This window comes from Mustela nigripes, chromosome 2 (assembly GCF_022355385.1).
Source record: "Mustela nigripes isolate SB6536 chromosome 2, MUSNIG.SB6536, whole genome shotgun sequence".
NCBI lineage: Eukaryota > Metazoa > Chordata > Mammalia > Carnivora > Mustelidae > Mustela > Mustela nigripes.
In genome coordinates this window covers 165,146,588-165,168,002 of record NC_081558.1, presented here as the reverse complement: position 1 = coordinate 165,168,002, position 21,415 = coordinate 165,146,588, and the positions used below count along the sequence as shown (strand labels likewise).

The following is a 21,415-nucleotide window of genomic DNA, read 5'->3' as shown; positions in this document are numbered from 1 at the left end:
AAATGAAACAAGATGGGATTGGGAGGGAGACAAACCATAAGTGACTCTTAATCTTACAAAACAAACTGAGGGTTGCTGGAGGGAGGGGGGTTGGGAGAAGAGGGTGGGGTTATGGACATTGGGGAGGGTATGTGCTTTGGTGAGTGCTGTGAAGTGTGTAAACCTGGCGATTCACAGACCTGTACCCCTGGGGATAAAAATATATGTTTATAAAAAATAAAAAATTTTAATAATAATTAAAAAAAAAATAGCCAGAAACATGAAGAAACATTTCTTCAAAGAAGACATACAGATGGCCAACAGACACATGGAAAGATGCTCAATATCAGTAATTACCAAGAAAAGGCCAATCAAAACTAAAATGAGATATCATCTCACACGTGTCAGAATGTCTAAAATAAAAACACAAGAAATAACAATTGTGGAGTAAAAAGAACCCTTATGTATTGTCAGTGGAAATGCAAACTGGTCTAGCCAATGTGGAAAACAGTATGGAGGTTCCTCAAAAAATTAAAAATAGAATTACTGTATGATCCAGTAATTCCACTACCCAATGAATACAAAAACACTAATTCAAAAAGACATATGCACTCCTATGTTTATTGCAGCATTATTTACAATAGCTAAGTAATGGAAGAAGCCCAAGTGTCTATCAATGGATGAATGGATAAAGAGGTGGTACACACACACACACACACACACACACACACACAATGGAATATTACTTAGCCATAAAAAAATGAAATTTCACCATCTGCAACATGGCTGGATCTAGAGAGTAGTGAAATAAGTCAGTCAGAGATATGATTCCACTCATATGTGTAATTTAAGAAACAAAAAAGAGATAAACCAAAACACACTCTTAACTACAGAGAACAAACAAGTGGTTACCAGAGGGAAGTGGGTGGGGAGGTAGGTAAAATAAATTTAAGGGGACTGAGAGTACACTTATCATGATGAGACTGAGAAATGTTCAGAATTGTTCAATTGCTATATTGTACACCTGAAGCTAATATGTTAGTTGTTAACTGTACTGGAATTAATTTTTTTTAATTTTAAAAATTAAAAATTAAATAAAAGAACTGATGCATAACTTAAAAAAAAAAAAAAGAACTTAAATATAGAGGCCCCTGGGTGGTTCAGTTATTAGGTGTCTGCCTTAGGCTCAGGTCATGATCCCATGGTCCTGGGATCAAGCCCTCCATTGGGCTCCCTACTCTAGAGGAAATAGAGTTGCCATGTGATCCATTAATTCCATCAGGTGAATAACTGATGGTAGACTTAAAACATACATTTACCAAAAACCTATACATAAATATTCACAGCAGCAAAAAGGCAAAAACTGGAAACCACCTAAATATTCATCAAATGATGAATGAATCAGTAAGATATGGTATATCTATTCCACATAATGGAATATTATTCAGCTACAAAAAGAAATGAAATATTTTACAGTTTATAACATGAAAATGAAAACATTATGCTAAGTGAAAGTAGAAAAACACAGAAGACCATATACTTTATGCTTCCATCATATAAAATATCCAAGTAGGCAAAACCATAGAGACAAAATAGATTCATGGTTGCCAGGGGCTTGATGGAGGGAGAAACAGAGAATTAATGTTAACAGGTATGGGATTTCTTTCTGGGGTGATGAAAATTATCTGTAATTAGATAATGGTGATGGTTGCACCACCCTGTGAAAATACCAAAACCTGCCTGCCTCTCTGCCTACTTGTGATCTCTATCAAATAAATAAATGAAATCTTAAATAAAAAAACAAAAACAACAACAACAACAAAAAAAAACTATGGCATCTGCTGCCTTTCCTGGTCTGAGGGTAAGGCAATTCCTCACATTAGACAAGACAGTTATTGTCCAAAGAAACAGAATAGGATAGAGAAGAGTATCAAAAATAGGGGAGTTGTGTTTATGTAGAAAAAAGGATAAGAAACACTCTTGGGCTATACAGTTTGTCTAAAAATAAGAATGATCATTACCCAGCCATGAAAAAAAAAAAAAAAAAAAAAAGGATGAGATCTTGCCATTTGAGACAAGATGGATGGACCTAGAGAGGATTATACTACATGAAATGAGTCAGACAGGGAAAGAAAAATGCCATGTCGTTTCACTTATATGTGGAATCTTTAAAAAAGTGAATAAACAAATAAAAAGCAGAATCAGACCTATAAATACAGAGAACAAATTCATGGTTGCCAGAGAGGAGAAAGTGGGGGAATGGACAAAATGGTGAAGGGGAGTGGGAGATACAGGCTTCTAGTTTCGAAATAAATCACAGGGATGAAAGGTACAACATAGGAGATTTAGTCTGTGGTGTCGCTAGTGTTGCATGGTGATAGATGTTAGCTAGATAGATGTTACATTTGTGGTGAGGACAGTGTAGCCTACAGAGTTGTTTAGTTACTATAGTTGTACACCTGAAACTAATGTAACGTGTGTCAACTATACTCAAATAATAATAAAAATAATAAAGAATGATAAGTTTTGAGAAAGTAATAAATTTCATCTGACTAAATTTCATAGACAATGAGATAAACCCATTCTAAGTCACAAAACAACCTCAAAAAGTTTAAAAGAATTAAAGTCATACAGAGAATATTCTATGACAACAATGGAATCAAACTAGAAATTGATAACAGCAAATCAACATAAAATCTCTAAGTACAGGAGAACTAAATAACACATCTCAATAATCCATAAGCCAAAGAGGAAGTCACAAAGAAAATGTAAAATACAAAGAACTGAATGAAAATGAAGATACAACATATCAAAATATTGGGATACAGCTAAATATTGCTGAGAGGAAATTTTATTTATTTTTTAAAAGATTTATTTTGGGGGGGAGGGGCAAAAGGAGAGGAAGAGAGAGTCTCAAGCAGACACTGGCACTGAGTATAGAGCTGAACATGGGGATCAATCTCTCAACTCTGAAATAACAACCTGAGCCTAAACCAAGAGGCCGACACTTAACCAACTCAACTGCAGTACCCAGGCACACCTGAGAAGAAATTTTGTAGCACTAAATGCTTATACTAGAAAAGAGAAAGTCTCAAATTAAAAAGAAAGTTGTTACTTCAAGAAACTTAAAAAAAAAAAAAAAAAAGCAAAACAACCCCAGCTCAAGCAAAAGAGAGATAGTAAAGAGCAGAAATCAATGAAATTGGAAACAATAAAAGAGGAGAGAAAGATCAGTGAAACAAAAAGATGCTTGTTCAAAAAACTATAAAATTGGCAAACCCCTAGGAAGACTGACAAAGTTAAAAGAGAAGACACAAATCCACAAATCCAATATAAAGAATAAAACAAAGGACATCAAAACAGATCCTGTAACCATTTAAAAAGAAAGGAATGTTATACACAACTTTCAGTTCATATATTCAACAATTTAAATGAAATGTACCAGTTCATTGAACTACCAAATTTCAATTTAGTAAATAATCTGAGTAGTTCTATAATGAATTCATAACTTAAAACTTCCAAAAAAGAAATCTCCAAGCCAGATGTTTAAACTCTACAAATGCTTAAAGAAAAACTGCATAATCTCTTACAGAAAATACAAGAAGGAACACTTCATATACCAGTATTAGCTTAATATAAAAGTCAGGCAAGGGTAGAACAAAAAACAAAACTGCAGATCAGTATCTGAGACACAAAAATCCTCAAAAATATTAACAAATCAAATTGAGCAACGTATAAAATGAATTAAGCACAACCAACTGTAATTTATTTCAGGTGTAAAACTCTGATTCAACATTTGAAAGTCAATGTAACCCACACAGTAACAACTAAAGAAGAAAAAAAAATTCTCAGTAAGTTAGGAGTGGGGAGAAGTACATTAGCCTATAGCTAACAACATACTTAATAGTAAAACACTGAATGCTTTCCTCCTATAATTAAGAACAAAGCAAAGATGTCTACTCTCACTTCTTTTAGTCAGCAAAGTTCTAGACACTGCAATAAGGCAAGAAGAAAGAACAGAAGGCAAACATTATGGAAAGTAAGAAATAAACTTTCCTTATTTTCAGATAACATGATTTTTTATGTAGAAAATTCCAAGAAATCTACAAAACACCTGTAGAGCTAAGAAATGAGTCCAGCAAAAGTAAAGGATACAAGATGAACACACCAAAATCAACATTTCTACACACTAACAATGAATATGCAGAAACTAAAATTAAAAACAGAGTACCTTTTACAATTGCTCCAAATAAACTGAAATACTCAGGTATAATCTTACCAAATATGTACAAGATCAGTATGCTTAAAACCACAAAATGCTGATAAAAGTAATCAAAGATCTAAATAAATAGACAGATGATGTTCCTGAATTGGAATTGGAAAATTCAACATAGTAAAGATGTCAATTCTCCCAATATTGATTTATAGGTTTAAAACAATGTCCATCAAAATCTCACCAAGGTGTTATACATATACACACACAAGCTTACTCCAAATTTTTTGGAAAGACACAGGTTCTAGAATAACAAAACCAATTTTGAATAGAGGAATAAAGTAGGAAGAGTCACTCTGTCAATATTATATATATATATATATATATATATATATATATATATATCTATATATTTAATATGACATAACAGACAACAGATCAATGGAACAGAAGAGACCCAAGTAAATACTTTTTTTTTTTCATTTTATTTCTTTTCAGTGTCCCAGAATTGTTTATGCACCATACCCAATGCTCCATGCAATACATGCCCTCCATAATACCCCCCACCAGGCTCACCCAACCCCCCACACCCCTCCCCTCCAAAACACTCAGTTTGTTTCTCAGAGTCCACAGTCTCTCATGGTTTGTCTCCCCCTCTGATTTCCCCCAATTCACTTTTCCTAATGTCCTCCATGTTATTCCTTATGCTCCACAAGTGAAACCATGATAATTGACTCTTTCTGCTTGACCTATTTCACTCAGCATAATCTCCAGTCCCATCCATGTTGATACAAAAGTTGGGTATTCATCCTTTCTGATCGAGGCATAATACTCCATTGTATATACGGATCATACCTTCTTTATCCATTCGTCCATTGAGGGGCATCTTGGTTCTTTCCACAGTTTGGTGACTGTGGCCATTGCTGCTATGAACATTGGGGTACAGATGGCCCTTCTTTTCACTACATCTGTATCTTTGGGGTAAATACCCAGTAGTGTAATTGCAGGGTCATAGGATAGCTCTACTTTCAATTTCTTAAGGAATCTCCACACTGTTTTCCAAAGTGGCTGCACCAACTTGCATTCCCACCAATAGTGTAAGAGGGTTCCCCCTTCTCCACATCCTCTCCAACACCTGTTGTTTACTGTCTTGTTAATTTTGGCCATTCTAACTGGTTTAAGATGGTATATCAATGTGGTTTTGATTTGAATCTCCCTGATGGCTAATGAAGATTAACATTTTTCATGTGTCTGTTAGCCATTTGTATGTCTTCTTTGGAGAAGTGTCTGTTCATGTCTTCTGCCCATTTTTCGGCGTGATTATCTGTTTCGTGGGTGTTGAGTTTGAGTCTGTATAGATCTTGGATATCAGCCTTTTGTAGTGTCATTTGCGAGTATCTTCTCCCATTCCGTGGGTTCCCTCTTTGTTTTGTTGACTGTTTCCTTTACTGTGCAGAAGCTTTTGATCTTGATTAAGTCCCAAAATTTCATTTTTGCTTTTGTCTCCTTTGCCTTTGGGGACATGCCTTGAAAGAAGTTGCTGTGGCCGATGTCGAAGAGGTTACTGCCTATGTTCTTCCCTAGGATTTTGATAGATTCCTGCCTCATGTTGAGGTCTTTTATCCACTTCAAGTTTAACTTTGTGTATGGTGTAAAAGAATGGTCAGGTTTCATTCTTGGAAATGGACATAGCTGTCCAATTTTCCCAGCACCGTTTATTGAAGAGACTGTCTTTCTTCCACTGTATATTTTTTCCTGTTTTGTTGAAGATTATTTGACTATAGAGTTGGGGGTCTATATCTGGGCTCTCTACTCTGTTCCACTGGTCTATGTGTGTGTTTTTATGCCAGTACCATGCTGTCTTTGTGATCACAGCTTTGTAGTAAAGCTTGAAATCAGGATATGTGATGCCCCCAGGTTTGTTTTTCCTTTTCGACATTTCCTTAGCAATTCAGGGTCTCTTCTGGTTCCATACAAATTTTAGGATTGCCTGTTCCAGCTCTTTGAAAAATGCTGGTGGAATTTTGATTGGGATGGCACCGAAAGTATAGATGGCTGTAGGCAGTATGGACATTTTAACAATGTTTATTCTTCTGATCTATTAGCATGGAATAGTCTTCCACCTTTTTGTCTTCTTCAATTTCTTTCATGAGTGTTCTGTAGTTTCTCAAGTACAGATCCTTTACCTCTTTGGTTAGGTTTATTCCCAGGTATCTTATGGTTTTTGGTGCTATAGTAAATGGAATTCTCTCATTTCCCTTTCTATATTTTCATTGTTAGTGTATAAGAAAGCAACTGACTTCTGTACATTGATTTTGTATCCTGCCACATTACTGAATTGCTGTATGAGTTCTAGTAATTTAGAGGAGGAGCCTTTTGGGTTTTCCATATAAAATATTATGTCATCTGCAAAGAGAGAGTTTGACTTCTTTGCCAATCTGAGTATCTTTTATTTCTCTTTATTGTCTGATTGCTGTTGCTAGGACTTCTAGTACTATGTTGAACAACAGTAGTGGAAGTGGACATCTTGTCGTGTTCCTAATCTCAAAAGGAAGGCTGTCAGCTTTTCCCCACTGAGGGTGATATTCACTGTGGGTTTTTCATAGATAGATTTCATGAAGTTGAGGAATGTTCCCTCTATCCCTACACTTTGAAGCATTTTAATCAGAAACAGATGCTTTATCTTGTCAAATGCTTTTTCTGCATCAATTGAGAGGACCATGTGGTTCTTGTCAATTCTCTTACTGATTTCTTCTATCACATTGATTGATTTTTGAATGTTGAACCACCCCCTGCATCCCATGGATAAGTCCCACCTGGTCATGGTGAATAATCATTTTAATGTACTGTTGGATCCTATTAGCTAGGATCTTGTCGAGAATCCTATTATCCATATTCATCAGGAATATTGGTCAGAAATGTTCCTTTTTGGTGGGGCCTTTGCCTGGTTTGGGGATCAGGGTATTGCTGGCTTCGTTTTTGACAAGGATGCAAAAGCAACTCAATGGAGGAAGAAAAGTTTTTTCAACAAAAGATCCTGGAATAGCTGAACATCCATGGGGGGATGAATAACTGAATTTCAATCTAAATCATGTACCTTACCCAAAATTAACTAAAATGTATCATGGACTTAAACATAAAATGAAAAACTATACAACTTTTAGAGAAAAACTAGAGAAATCCATCTGGATCTAGAGCTAGGCAAAGGGTTCTTAGACTGGACACCAAAAGTAGAGCTCATAAAAGGAAAAACATAAAATGAACTCCACCAAAATTAAAAACTTTTGCTCTGCAAAGTCCTGTAAGATTTTGAAAAGACAAGACATAGACACAAAATTTAACAAACCAACAAAGAACTAATAGCTAAAATATATATAAAGTCTCAAAACAAAAACCATAACACCACACCAAGAAAAAGACATTTCACTGAAAAAGACATACAGATGGAAAGTAACATATGAAAAAATGTTCAAATCTTTAACCATTAAAGAAATGCAACTTAAAACTACAGTAAGATAGTACACACCTATCAGAATGGCTACATTATACACACACACACACACACACACACACACACACACCACACCACCAAATGGGACAAGAATGTAAAGAAACTAGATCACTCACACATTGCTGGTATGAAACTGAAAAATTGGTCATTTCTTCAAAGACTAAATATGCAATTACTGTACAACATCAATTGCATTCTTGGTCATTTATCTCAGAGAAATAAAAATCCATGTTCCCACAAAAAACCTGTACGTAATTATTCATGTTCATAATAGCTGAAAACGGAAAATAACCGAGATGCCCTTCAACAGATTAAATACAGTATATTCACACTACATAATATTCTCAGCAATAAAAAGAACAAACTCTTGATACACAAAATAATTTGGAATTTGATCCAGAGAACTTTACTTAGTGAAAAAGCCAGTCCCCCAAAATCAACATACCATGTAATTGCATTTATATAACATTCATGGAAAGAAAAAATTATAGAAATGGAGAACAGATGAGTGGTTGCCAGAAGTTAAGGATGGGACTGGGAAGGGTAGCAGGAGGAAAGGGGATGTGTCTATAAGGGCAACACAAGAGATATTTCAGGTGACGGAGATGTCCAGTATCTTAACTATGACAGTGGATGTACCCACATGGTAAAACTGCATAGAACTCGATGCACAAATGCAAAGGTGTACAAACCAAACTGGGGACATCTGAACAATAAATATAGCATCAATATCAACATACTGGTTATGGCAATTTACTACAGTTTTACAAGATAGTACCACCGGAAAAAACTGAGTAAAAAGCACGTAGGATCTCTGCATCATTTGTTTCAATTGCATGCGATAAAATCCATAATTGCCTTAAAGTAAAATGCTTAGTTTTTAAAAATACATAGTTCATATAAACTATTTACTACAATGTGTACTTTATTTTTTTTAAGATTTTATTTATTTAGTTGACAGAGAAAGAAAGCACAAGCAGGCAAGAGCAACAGAGGGAGATGGAGAAGCAGGCTCCCCACTGAGCAGGGAGCCCTACTGGGATCATGACCTGAGCCAAAGGCAGTTGCTTAACCAACTGAGCCACCCAGGTGCCGTTCAATGCCTACTTTAGAAAAAAATGTAAGCTGTTACTGTTTTTAACTAACATGTGCAATTCTGGCAACAACAACCTAAGACTACTGCAGATATCAGGAGATCTTAATGAGGGTGCTTTACAAGACCTCTGGAAATGATGTCAATATTCTGAGATTGAAGAAACTGCAAATATTTACCATGAACTATGGAAAACTGACTAAATGGAACATATTAGTCATTAAAAGTGTCGAAATAATAGAAGTTGCATATTCTACTAATCCTTAGGGCATCTGAAGGCTACTGCAAGAAAGGTTTCACTTTAATATAAAAGTAAAACTGTAACCATTAAAGTTGTCTCAACTGATTATCATTTTGATCTCAAAATGTCTGCAATAAACCCACAGATTCATTAGGTAGAGACGCAGATCAGGGCTGTCTTGCTGCAGACTCCGGGGAACACATTTACGATCCTGGCCCAATGCCCAACTTTCAGAGATGCCAAGAGGGGATTCATGTTTGCAGTCAGAACCTGAAACTTTAAAGTCATTTCCAATCACAATTCTGTGATTCTGCATGACAGAAATCAGAAAACCTTGGCAAAGCTACAGTTAAACCTAATATTAAAAAGTAAGAGAAGAGTGCATGAGGTTAGGAATAAAACTTCTGATGAAATGAGTCATCTTTTAGAGTGAAATATCAATGAATTTCTAAATATTATAGTTCAGTTGAAGATCATATATTCAAGTTGTGTAGTTATGGGGACTAAAAGAAATGGATTAAAATGTTAGCCTCTTGAAAAGTAACCAAATACTGGAGGAACAATAAATAAATACCAGCCACTTAGCTCATAAGGAAATTGTGGTGATCAATTAGTGAGTGACCACATAGTCCTTCATGAGCTTATAACAAAAGTAGCTATACAAGCATAAATCACCTTTATGATCAGTCCTTGAAACCCAAAATACCTCATCAGACTCTCTAATGGCCATATTTATTAGCTGCCTACAGGAGCTGATAGGATTCTTGAATGTTTTAGTCATGTTTCAGCACCCAGGCCGGCATAATCATGTCGCAACAATTCACCACACTTAAGTAAATGGAAGTTCTCTCACTTTAAAACCTAATCTATTAGTAGTTCTTAATATTTATTATACAAGTTTATGTAGTACTAGATCCTAGAACTAATAAAGATGGTTTTAATGCTTCCAACTAATATTTTCAATATTAACTAAGGTAATCGATTTGTCCAATTTTAAGCAGCATAGCTCCATAAATGAGATATTTGGTATGGAACCTGATTTAAAATGCATTCTTTTCTCAAGTGATTGAATAGTGGTAATGAAAATTTGTAATTTGTAGTATATTGTAGACGGAAGTGAATTGAATTTTTCTATCAAAATTATGCATGGTTCAAAATCTTTTGTGCTGTAACACACAGAAACTGGCAGACAAATGCAATTACATTAGATATGCTGTCATCCAGAACATCTGAAGAATGCTATTTATCCAATCTCATCAATTTAAACTTACTTTACTGCCATAGCTGAGTACAAATACCAGGGCATGACCACCACATTAATACCAGAAGGCTATCCCAAATGCCATTTCTGGAAATCAATGGAGAGAATTTTATTGGGTCCAGGCTATTTCACTTTAAGGCAATTGTCAAAATCAATCTGTGTCTAACTTAGATTTCTAACTTAATTTGTAAGTTGATTTATACCTACAATGCTTGCAGATTAGACAGCTGATTAAGAAGCATTGATTTATTCTCAGAAAAATGGACCTTTCAAATTGCATTATTATTTTTCACAAAAATTAACACACGGTATTTCTAAAACATATAAATTATTCAGTAGAAGTAATAAAGGAAAGCCCCCTTTTTGTTAAAAGCCATTTCAATGATGGTACTGCTTATGACAATTCTGTAACATTCAGAAAATCTGTGATTCATCAGAATATTCAGGTTGTAAACTGACATAAAAGATTTCACTATTGAATGTAGGGATCACTTTATATAAAGATAGATGAATATCACACTACTTTGGCTTTGAAATTATCTCTAATGTAAGTGCAATGAATTGTTTGCCAGATGACAAACATATGGCTCATTCCACCCACCAAGACTGTTTAGGTCTAGTCACTATAAACCTGTATGTTATAAACTGAACATGTGAACTAAAGACCTTCCTATGTTCTGCCCCAGAGTATCCAAAGCAACTTCTGTTCTCAATTTAAAAACCAGAATTAGCTGCCTAAGGAATAAGAAAATTTGAAAGGACCTCAGATCATGGGTTTCTTAAAAACTTCAAGGTACCGTTGTACTTTTAAAAATGAATACAAATTTTATAATTAGCTACAAATTAATTTTATTTGCTTTTATCCCCCTAAAGATATCAGTAGAATTAATTGAACTTTTTTTATTACCGTAAAAGTAGCATTCTACATAAGGCTGAAATTATAAAAAATGAATAACTATATCTTTTTAAAAATATTATTTTGGGGGTGCCAGGGTGGTTCAGTTGGTTAAGTGTATGACTCTTGATTTCAGCTCCAGTCATGATCTCAGGTTGTGACGCTAAGCCCTGGGTCCAGACTGGTTGTGGAGCCTGCTTAAGATTCTCTCTCTCCCTCTGCCCTTTCCCCTCAGTCAGGCACACTAGCTCTCTCTTTAAAAAAACAAAAAACAAAACAAACAAACAAACAAAGCCTTTGAAGCCTCCGAACTTTGTCAGGTGATCACTGTTCCATCCCAACCATAAATATTCACAGCAATAGATTAGAGGATAGGGACAGGCATCCCCCCAGCCCTGTGCCTGTGTCCATGTTATACTCACACCACATATCATTTTTGACATTTATCCCATCCCCTTAACACCCCCTCCCATGGTGTCAGTTTCTTTGCTAGAATCAGAACCCAGAGCACTTCAACACACCCCCCTCGTGCAATTATCCTCACTGCCACAGCTCCTTTCCCCCATATGCTATATTCATTTATCCACCCAAACTCTAGCACTCCTAGAAGAAAGCAAACACTGTTTCCGAATTAAGGCAGACCCAAAGAACAACCGCTACGTACCTCCAGTGAATTCCCAACAGCATCTATTACAAATGTATCTTCGAGTCCCCATCTCACTACAACCCATCTCACCTCCTTTCTATCCATCTTGGGGTTAAAGGAGGCCTTCCCAACTTCCCATTCTACTGCTCAGGATTAATTGTATTGCAGCTGCTCCTGAGCTGGTCCCTTCCTAACTGGTGAATTCTCTACTGCCCCAGTAATTCTACCCTGTATGCTCCTGCCCTGTTCCCTGCATGCCTCCGTATAGTCAAGTAGAAGAGCCTTGTGTCAATCCCTCTTTTACCTACCATGCATCACCTCCATCTCCTGACAATTCTATTTCTTGGAAGAACAGTCACAGCACTTACCATTTGCTATACCCACATCCTCATTTCTAATTATTTAATTATTTTCAATTCACTAAAGCCATTTTTAGCCCCTACTTCCACAGTATAGATATACTTTGGCAAGGGTGAAAATGACTAATCCCATCATCTCAAATACCATGAATTCTTTTTTTTTTTTTTTTAAGATTTCATTTGAGAGAGAGAGAGTCAGAGAGCATGAGCAGGGGAGAGGGGCATAAGGACAGGAGAAGAAGGCTACCCACCGAGCAAGGAGCCTGATATGGGACTCCATCTCAGGACCCCAGGATCATGACCTGAGGTGAAGGCAGACGTTTAACTAAGTCACCGAGGCAGCCCACCATGAATTCTTTTCATTGTACCTCTTACTTGTCTTCTCCATGAATATTAACATATAGAAGACTGCTTTCCATTCCTCCTTGACCTTGCAACCACCACCTTCTCTTAGTTCTCCGCCTTTGGCAACTCCCTCTCCATCTCTTCTCTGGGCTGCTTCCATTTTCCTCAGCCCCTAGGTACGAAGGTACAGCACTGGCTTTCTTCTAATCCTACCAAAATAATATAAAAGTTCCACGCCTTCATCTGCCATATACGTATCTCCCAAAAATCTTACCAAAAATCTACTGAAAACCTTCTATATATGGGCTTTCTGCTGAGGCTGGGGTTAGATCACCTGGCTCTGTCAATGGCATCTCAAATCCAATATCACAAAAATAATATTTTGTCATAAAATCTGCTTATTAGGCTTCTTTTCTTGTATATTGATACTACCCAGTCATCCTGGCTAAAAACATAATTATACTAGTTCCTTCTCTCTCAGACCCAGAAATCACTAACCAGTCAATTGAATTGCCTTTATACTTGTTACCTAGCATTTCTTCATCACTCCTGCAGTATCATGTTATTTCTTCTATTGTTCCTAAAATTTGCTCTGCACTTCTACTTTTACAACCTTCACAGGATTATTTTGCAAAAACATTAACATAATATATGGCTTGCTGATCACATTCTGTATGAAGAACTCAGGAAAACATCTAAACCCCTTCACATGGTATATAAAACCTTTCATTGCTAGTGCTAGGAAATGACAGCTACACCTTGCCAGTGTTTACTATGTGACGGACATTGTGCACGCTCTAAAAACCCATCATATTATTTATTGTCAATAAACTGCTAGGAAGAAGATTGAACTGTCATGACGGTTAACTTTGTGCCAACCTGACTGGGCTATAAGATACCCAGATATCTGGCTAAACATCATTTTTGGGTCTATCTGTGAGGGTGCTTCTTGAAAAGAACAGCATGTAAATTGGTAAACTGAGTAAAAGAGTATACCCTCCCCAATGTGAAGGCCTTCATCCAATCTGTTAAGGGTCTGAATAGAACAAAAATACAGAGTAAGGCAAGCTCTCCCTTTCTGCCTGACTGCTGAGCTGGGACACTGGTCAGACTGGGACTTCCACTATTAGCATTTCTGGTTCTCAGGCCTTTGGAGACTGGAACTATACCCCTGGCTTTCCTGGGTCTCTGGCTTGCCCATGGCAGATTATGAGACTTCTCGGCCTCCACAATCATGTGAGTCAATTCCTTATAATTCTGTCTATTTATCCATCTATCCAGCTATCCAGCTATCTATCCATCTATCCATCTATCTATCTATCTTATAGCCTATTGGTTCTATATCTCTAGAGAACCTCAACACAATTTTTATCCTCATTTTAAAGATGATGAAATTTAAACAATCAGAGAAATCAATTGCTTAAAGTCACACAGTGATAAGTGACAGTGACAAGATTTACCCAACTGATTGTCTCCCAGGATGATGCTCTTAACTACAAGGCTATACCACCTCCCTCCCTGCTCCAAACCCACTGTTCTAGTACTTTCCATTCTGGCTGTGACGACTCTTTTAGAAGACCCCAACATGTGTGTCCAGGTCTTCATCTGGATTATCTTTTCTCACTTATACCCTTTGAGAAAACACTGCCTCATCCTGAACATACACCACAAATACCATGCCCTTTGTGGTTTGTAAATCTGCTCTGAAAGCAATTTCCAAACACTGATTGCTAAAATGCCATTAACAGAGACAGATTTTGGTATAATTCCATAGTTTCTTGAGGTATGTGATATTAGGAAATGGTTCTTATTTGGTACAAAAGAAAAGGATATTTTTTAAATGAGCCTCATTGATTTATATTTACATATCATAAAGTAGGTAATACTTTGGCCAACAACCTTGGAGATGATAATAGGACAGGTAAATAGCCTTCCAAAATCAACACATTTGCATCTATACATTTACCAAAGTAAGAATGAACCAAACTTGGGACACTGTATCCAAGTGAAAGAACACTGACTTTGGAGTCAGACCCACCGAGATTTTAAACTATTTCTACCACTTACCATCTATGTATCCTAGAATACGATACTTAAACCTCTGAACCTCAGTTTCTCTATTTTTAAAGTAGAAGTAAAATAACTAGAACATAAGGTTTTTGTCAGGATTAAATGAGAAAATGCTTGTAAAGATCCACACGTGGCTGCTGGAACAGATACATGTTAGTTGCCTTCCAATCCCTCTTTATCCCTGTCCCTTCAGTGCTGCTACTCAAAAACATCAGTATCAGCTATATTACAGACTCTTTAATAAGACCTCATTGGACCAACTGAAATAGTTGTCACATCCATTACTTTACCCTGATAAATCCAGACTGCCATATTTAGGGACTGGAGATAGTAGGAAACTAAAGGGATCATTTGAATAAACATGGCAGATCCCTTATGAAAAGCTGCCAGAGTTAAATATCACCACTGATTAACTCATGCTCAATTTATATCTTCATTGCTACAGAGGAAAAACCTCCTGCTCAACAGTATCATTAAAGTTAACCCAGTCACCTTTTTAGCAAGAAGCAACAGACAGGACTTGAAAAACATTGGTGAGTAATATTTAACCCATTCATAAACTGCTCCTTTAAACCGAGTCCAGGGTGGGGATGGGCGGGCACCACACAAGCAAAACTAAAAGAGCCGCCCTCTATGAACTTAGAGTATGTGGTTAAGAAACAGAAGGAGAACATGAGCTTGAACATGAGAGAGAAAGAGAAAGAAAGAGACACAGAGACAGAGAAACCAGTCTCCCAGTTTTGCCTATGAATGTGAAAGCGATCCGGGTGGTAACAACTGGGAGGACTTCTGGCAGGAGTGGTGGAATCTTCAGGAGCTCGGAAACACCAAATTGAGACCAGTATAACTGTGGCAGCTGCAAGCCTCACACAATTAGAATGTTGGCAAGTGGAGCAGAAAACAGAGCCAGGAATAATACTGAGTAGCAGCAGAGTCTCTAAACCGGACCATTCCTCCACATGTTTTAAACATATGTTTAGCACAGCAGGGGTCATGGTGACAGCTGAAAAGCCCCTTCAGAAGCTGTCAGAGATGGCATTTGTGAAAGCCTCTTAGTGCCTTAATGTGCCAATAAGGGTGTTTCCCTCTCATGTTAGCAAGTAATATGCCTGAGAAAATGCAGCATGCAGGCCCAGGGGTGAGTGAGCTGTCACTGAGAGGGCAGGATATCTCCCTTAGGCCAAGCCACCAGTCCAACTCTCGCAGCCTCTGGAGACCATCACCTCATCAAGACACTGTCTGACTACCCCACAAGTCACCCAGGAAATAGCCGAATGTCACTGCAACGGCTCGGCTTTCAGGTCTCCAAACAAAACACCACACCACTGGTCTCACACAGTGTATCTCAATAAAGACAATTTAGAGTGGGTAATTTGTTTTTTCGAAACTGAATCATCAACAAAATAAAATCAATTCCTGGGACACACATGGGTAGCGAAGTCAGTTAAGAAGCATCTGACTCTTGGTTTTCCGCTCTGGTTGTGATCTCAGGGTCATGAGATTAAGCCCTACATCAGGCTCTGCACTCAGCAAGGAGTCTGCTTAAGATTCTCTCTCCCTCTCCCTCTGCACCCTCCCCTAAAATAAATAAACAAATGTCAAAAAAAAGGTTTTTTTTTAATCAATTCCTGTTATTGTCACGAAGAGCAGGAAAGCCACTAGAGTAGCCGTATTGAGAGTTTACAATTATCCATGCCTCTCCAAGGTCACAAAATGAACATTTTCTTTATTTGGTCCCTTCTTTTGCTTAACTATTTTACAAAATATTAATACACCAAAGCTCTGGCTCTGCAAATATATTTTTAAGTTTAAGCTTTTTTAAAACACTTAATCAGAAAAAATGAATTGAAATAACTTATAAAAACAAAGCAAAAAATAGAAGTAATCATCATTTCATGTAACCATTTGAAATTAAATGAATGCTTCATAAAAATTCACGGTTACAAACAATACCCAGTCACTACTCTTATTAGTAGTGAAAGACCAAGGGTCATGTTTCAATAAATTAGAATAGATTAGTTTTGCAAAAACAGGTTTAAGAATCCCAACCTCTATCATGTTTGTATCATAAATGAAAATTAACAGTTATTACCCAAACGTCTAGAAACCTGCATCTCTTGCCTCCTGTCTCCGCCCCAGGTCATTCTTTTACTCATTGTTCAGGGCTGCCACCCAAAATTCAGGCTCTAGAGCCAAAAACGGGGCAATTTATCTTAAAAATCTAGCCAAGTGTCGGAGTGATTCTGAAAAACTGGAAGACAGTTCCCCATGTTGATACAAACATGACAATAAAGTCAAACCAACTGAAAGAAGTTAAATTCTCAGTCAGAACATAAAAACTTCCTACAGCCCAGGACTACAACTCTGTTAAGAGCATCACAAGAATAAAAGATAAAGCACTTAATTATTTGCCTTGAAATAAGCCTGCAAATTTGAATATGAATGCCCCAAGAGCAAAGATACTCAAATGCACATTTATGTTACTGGAGTTTTTTAAAGGATGGGAGTTTACAGTATAAGTCATTTATTGGATTACTAAATTGCATAAATTTATCAAACACATTTCCAATTATTTACTAAATAAATGTACCTCTTTCAAATATCAAAAAGTGCTCTTATTCCTCACATTCTAAAATCTGATAACTAAACATCATCTTTTCCAAATCTTTGACTGATCGATTTATCTTTCCACTTTAACTTTTCTTCTCTAAGTCTTTCAATACCGAAAAGATGGTATATCCTCGTGCTTAAAGCTATCCTATTGTATTGGGGAGGGTATGTGCTGTGGTGAGAAAAAAAATAAATAAAACAAAAACAAAACTACCCTATCTGGTTTCCATTCCCAACTCTGCCATAGATTAAATGGAGTCCTTGAGGGACGCCTGGGTGGCTCAGTTGGTTAAGCAGCTGCCTTCGGCTCAGGTCATGATCCCAGCGTCCTGGGATCGAGTCCCGCATCGGGCTCCTTGCTTGGCAGGGAGCCTGCTTCTCCCTCTGCCTCTGCCTGCCTCTCTGTCTGCCTGTGCTTGCTCGCTCTCTCTCCATCACTGACAAATAAATAAATAAATAATCTTTAAAAAAAAAAAAAAAAAAAAAAATAAATGGAGTCCTTGAGAAGGTGTTTCTACTTCTCCTACAGCAATGTCCTACATCCCCTCACCTTTAAAATAGGGTAGTAATAACAAAAGTTCATGTTATTGCGAGAATTTTAAACAGATGTGTTCACCATTTATTATGCACTATTATTATTATGAATATTTATCACCTCATTTGTTCTTAAATCAGCAGCATTTTCTGGGGAATCAATCCCTTCTACTTACACATCACTACCATAGTTTAAGCTGGCTAGATCTCCAAAAATTTTAGATACAACCATTCCCTGGAGGCCAAATGTAAGAGAAAACAAAGCCCAATGAACAGAACCTATTTCAGCCAGACAAAAGACAGGCTGGAGAAAAAAAAAGAGCTAGAGAGAGTTGATTGGTTAAAGAGAAGAACCATACAAATCTGAATAAAACTATTAGCAGGCAAGAATCTTCATCTTCTGATACTGTTCCAAATAAACAATGGAAGTTTTTTCTTCCTCTTAAGGATCCAAAAATAGCTTAGAAAAATATCACACTTCATCACATTACAGTATTGGTTACTAAGCAAAATACCTTCTAATACTGACAAGATATGGGGCACCTGGGTGGCTCAGTCGTTAAGTGTCTGCTTTCAGCTCAGGCAGGTCATGATCCCAGGGTCCTGGGACTGAGCCCCACATTGAGCTCCACATCAAGCTCCACATCAGGCTCCCTGCTTGGCGGGAAGCCTGCTTCTCCTTCTCCCACTCCCCCTGCTTGTGTTTCTCTCTCACTGTGTCTCTCTCTGTCAAATAAGTAAATAAAATCATAAAAAAAAAAAAAATACTGACAAGTTAACAGTAGAAATTTACCAAGCAAACTCTTTCCTCAAAGCTACAAAATTGTTCTGTCTTTTCACCAATCTTATGATTCACAAACATTTCAATTATGTTGGAGAGATTTTTTTTTTCCTCTTGGGTTTCATTTCCTATAGAGAGTGGTACAATATTTTCTCCATGACTTGTCATCATGGTAGTAATAGCAGCCGCTGGAAATTCTGTCCACAGATATTCATGAAATTAACACCCTACAGACCACCAAAGACCAAATAGCCAAAGCAATCCTGAAAAAGAAGAATAATGTTCAAGGTACCATAATCCCAGATTTCAATAATACTACAAAGCTATAGTAATCAAAACCATACGGTACTGGCACAAAAATAGACATATAGATCAGCAGAACAGAACAGATCCATAAATAAACCCACACTTTTATGGTGAATTAATCTATGAAAGAGGCGAAAATATACAATTGGCAAAAAGTCTCTTCAACAAATGGTGTCAGGAAAACTGGACAGCTACACGCAGAAGAATGAAACTGGACCACTTTCTCACATGACACACAAAAATAAACTCCTGTATTAAAGATTTAAATGTGAGACCTGAAACCATAAAATTTCTAGAAGAAAACACAGGCAGTAACTATCTTTGACACTGGCCAGAGAAAAATTTTTCCAGGTAAGTCTCCTCAGGCAAAGGAAACAAAAGTAAAATTAAACTACTGGGACTACACCAAAATAAAAAGCTTTTTCACAGTGCAGGAAACCATTCAGCAAGACAAAAATGCCACCTATTCAATGGAAGAATATACTTGCAAATGATCTATCCCATAAGGGTTTAATATCTAAAATATGTGAAAAATTATTAACTCAACACCAAAAAAAAAAAAAAAAAAAAACAAAAAAAAAAACCCACAAACAATCTGATCAAAAAGTGGGCAGAGATCCTGAATAGCCATTTTTCCAAAGAAGATATACAGACTGTTAACAGGCATGTGGAAAGATGATCAACATCAGTAATTATCAAGGAAATTCAAATTAAAACCAAAATGAGCTATCGCTTCACACCTGTCAAAATGGCTAAAATCAAAACACAAGAAATAAAAAGTGTTGGCAAGAATGCGAGAAAAAGAAACCCTTACGCACTGTTGATGGAAATGCAAAATGGTGCAGCCACTAGGGAAAACAGTATGCAAGTTCCTCATAAAATTAAAAACAGAAATACCATATGATCCAGTAATTCCACAACTGGGTATTTACTCAAAGAATATGAAAACACTAATTTGAAAAGATATATGCACCCCTATGTTTATTACAGCATTATTTACAATAGATAAATTATGGGAGCTGTCTAAGTGTCCACCAAAAGATAATGAATAAAGAAAATGTGGTATATATATTCTACAATGGAATATTATTCAGTCATAGAAAAGAATGAAATCTTGCCATTTGCAATAACATGGATGGACCTAGAGGGTATAATGCTAAGTAAAATAAGTCAGAGGAAGACAAACACCACATGATTTCACTCACGTGGAATTTAAGAAAGAAAACAAAGAAAAAAAAAAGGAGACCAAAAAAAAAAGACTCTTAAATACAGAGAAAAAACTGGTGATTGCCAGAGGGGAGGTAGGTAAGGGATGGGCGAAATAGGTGAAGGAGATTAAGAACACCAGTATCTTGATGAGCACTAAGTAATGTATAGAATTGTTGAATCATTATTATACTGTCAACCTGAAACTAACAATGTATGTTAATTATACTTTAATTTATAAATAAACACCCAACATATATATGCACACTTTTCACACTTTTCACATTTGTTAAAGGACTTTCCTTATCTTATTCCATGTAATCTACACAACAAACAGAAGGAGCACGTCTACTTTTCCAATACACGAAGAAACTGAAGCCCAGAGAGACGGTTTCTCTCACTTCTGAGGCAATTCTTTCCCACCACTGACACTGGGCCTTACATCCAGGCTGCACCCAGGACCGCCACACATACTGCCTTGCTGTTAACATGGACTCCTGTATTCTCTCTCCCTATCTCATCTTGGTGACAAACTTTTCTGGCTTAGGGCTTATTAAATTCTAACCCGGCTCCATCAATCCCAAATAAGATTGCCAAGGGTTATTTAACCTCAGTCTTTCTACCAGCTTGTGGTTAATCATATGCATGTCATCTGCCCCAGTGAATTAGATTAGAAATCAAAATAACAGTAACAATATTAATAATAGCAACCACAAGGCAGCACTATGACAACCTTTCATCTACAATATATTTCATCCTCACAACCCTGCAAGGTAAATTATTACAAAATACCAGTTCCTTTAGGATAATATCAAATTCTCAAGATGATATCATTTATATCAATAAACAAAAACCTCTTGCTTTGCTTGTCTCTCATCAAATAAATACCATCCACTATAAGTGAACATCTAAGAATAGAGAAGCAGCACACTAGAGATCTGTCTCCTCTGAGATTGTCTCCATTTTCCTCTTCTCTGACTTACCTCCAGGGGGCAGTACAGTCCAATGATAGGCTGTGGAGTCAGGCTGAAATCCCTGCTCTGTCAGTTTCAGTTACACAAACTAGGACAAGTTTAGTTATCTTGAGCCTTAGTTTCTCAGGCATAAAATGAGGAAACGGACAGATTATTATAAGGATGAAATGAGAAAATGACCAGTATATAACAAGGGTTCCACCAATACTTGTTTGCTGTTATTTTATATTATCATTATTTTAGCCTTTCTTATAATATCATCACTAAACATAATTTATTCACTTCATATATTTTAAGCAGCTAATATTTGTTAGACACTGTAGGTGATAAGGCTAAAAACACAACTCAATCCTCATCTCAGTACATTCACAGACCAGCCAGAGAAAAAACA

At 36.7% G+C, this 21,415-nt stretch overlaps 1 long non-coding RNA gene across 2 annotated transcripts in view; it reads right to left on the bottom strand.

Annotated features, from left to right (window-relative positions):
* LOC132010217 (uncharacterized) overlaps window positions 1-21,415 on the bottom strand; it is a 152,654-nt gene that overhangs the window by 98,325 nt on the left and 32,914 nt on the right. The window lies entirely within an intron of this gene.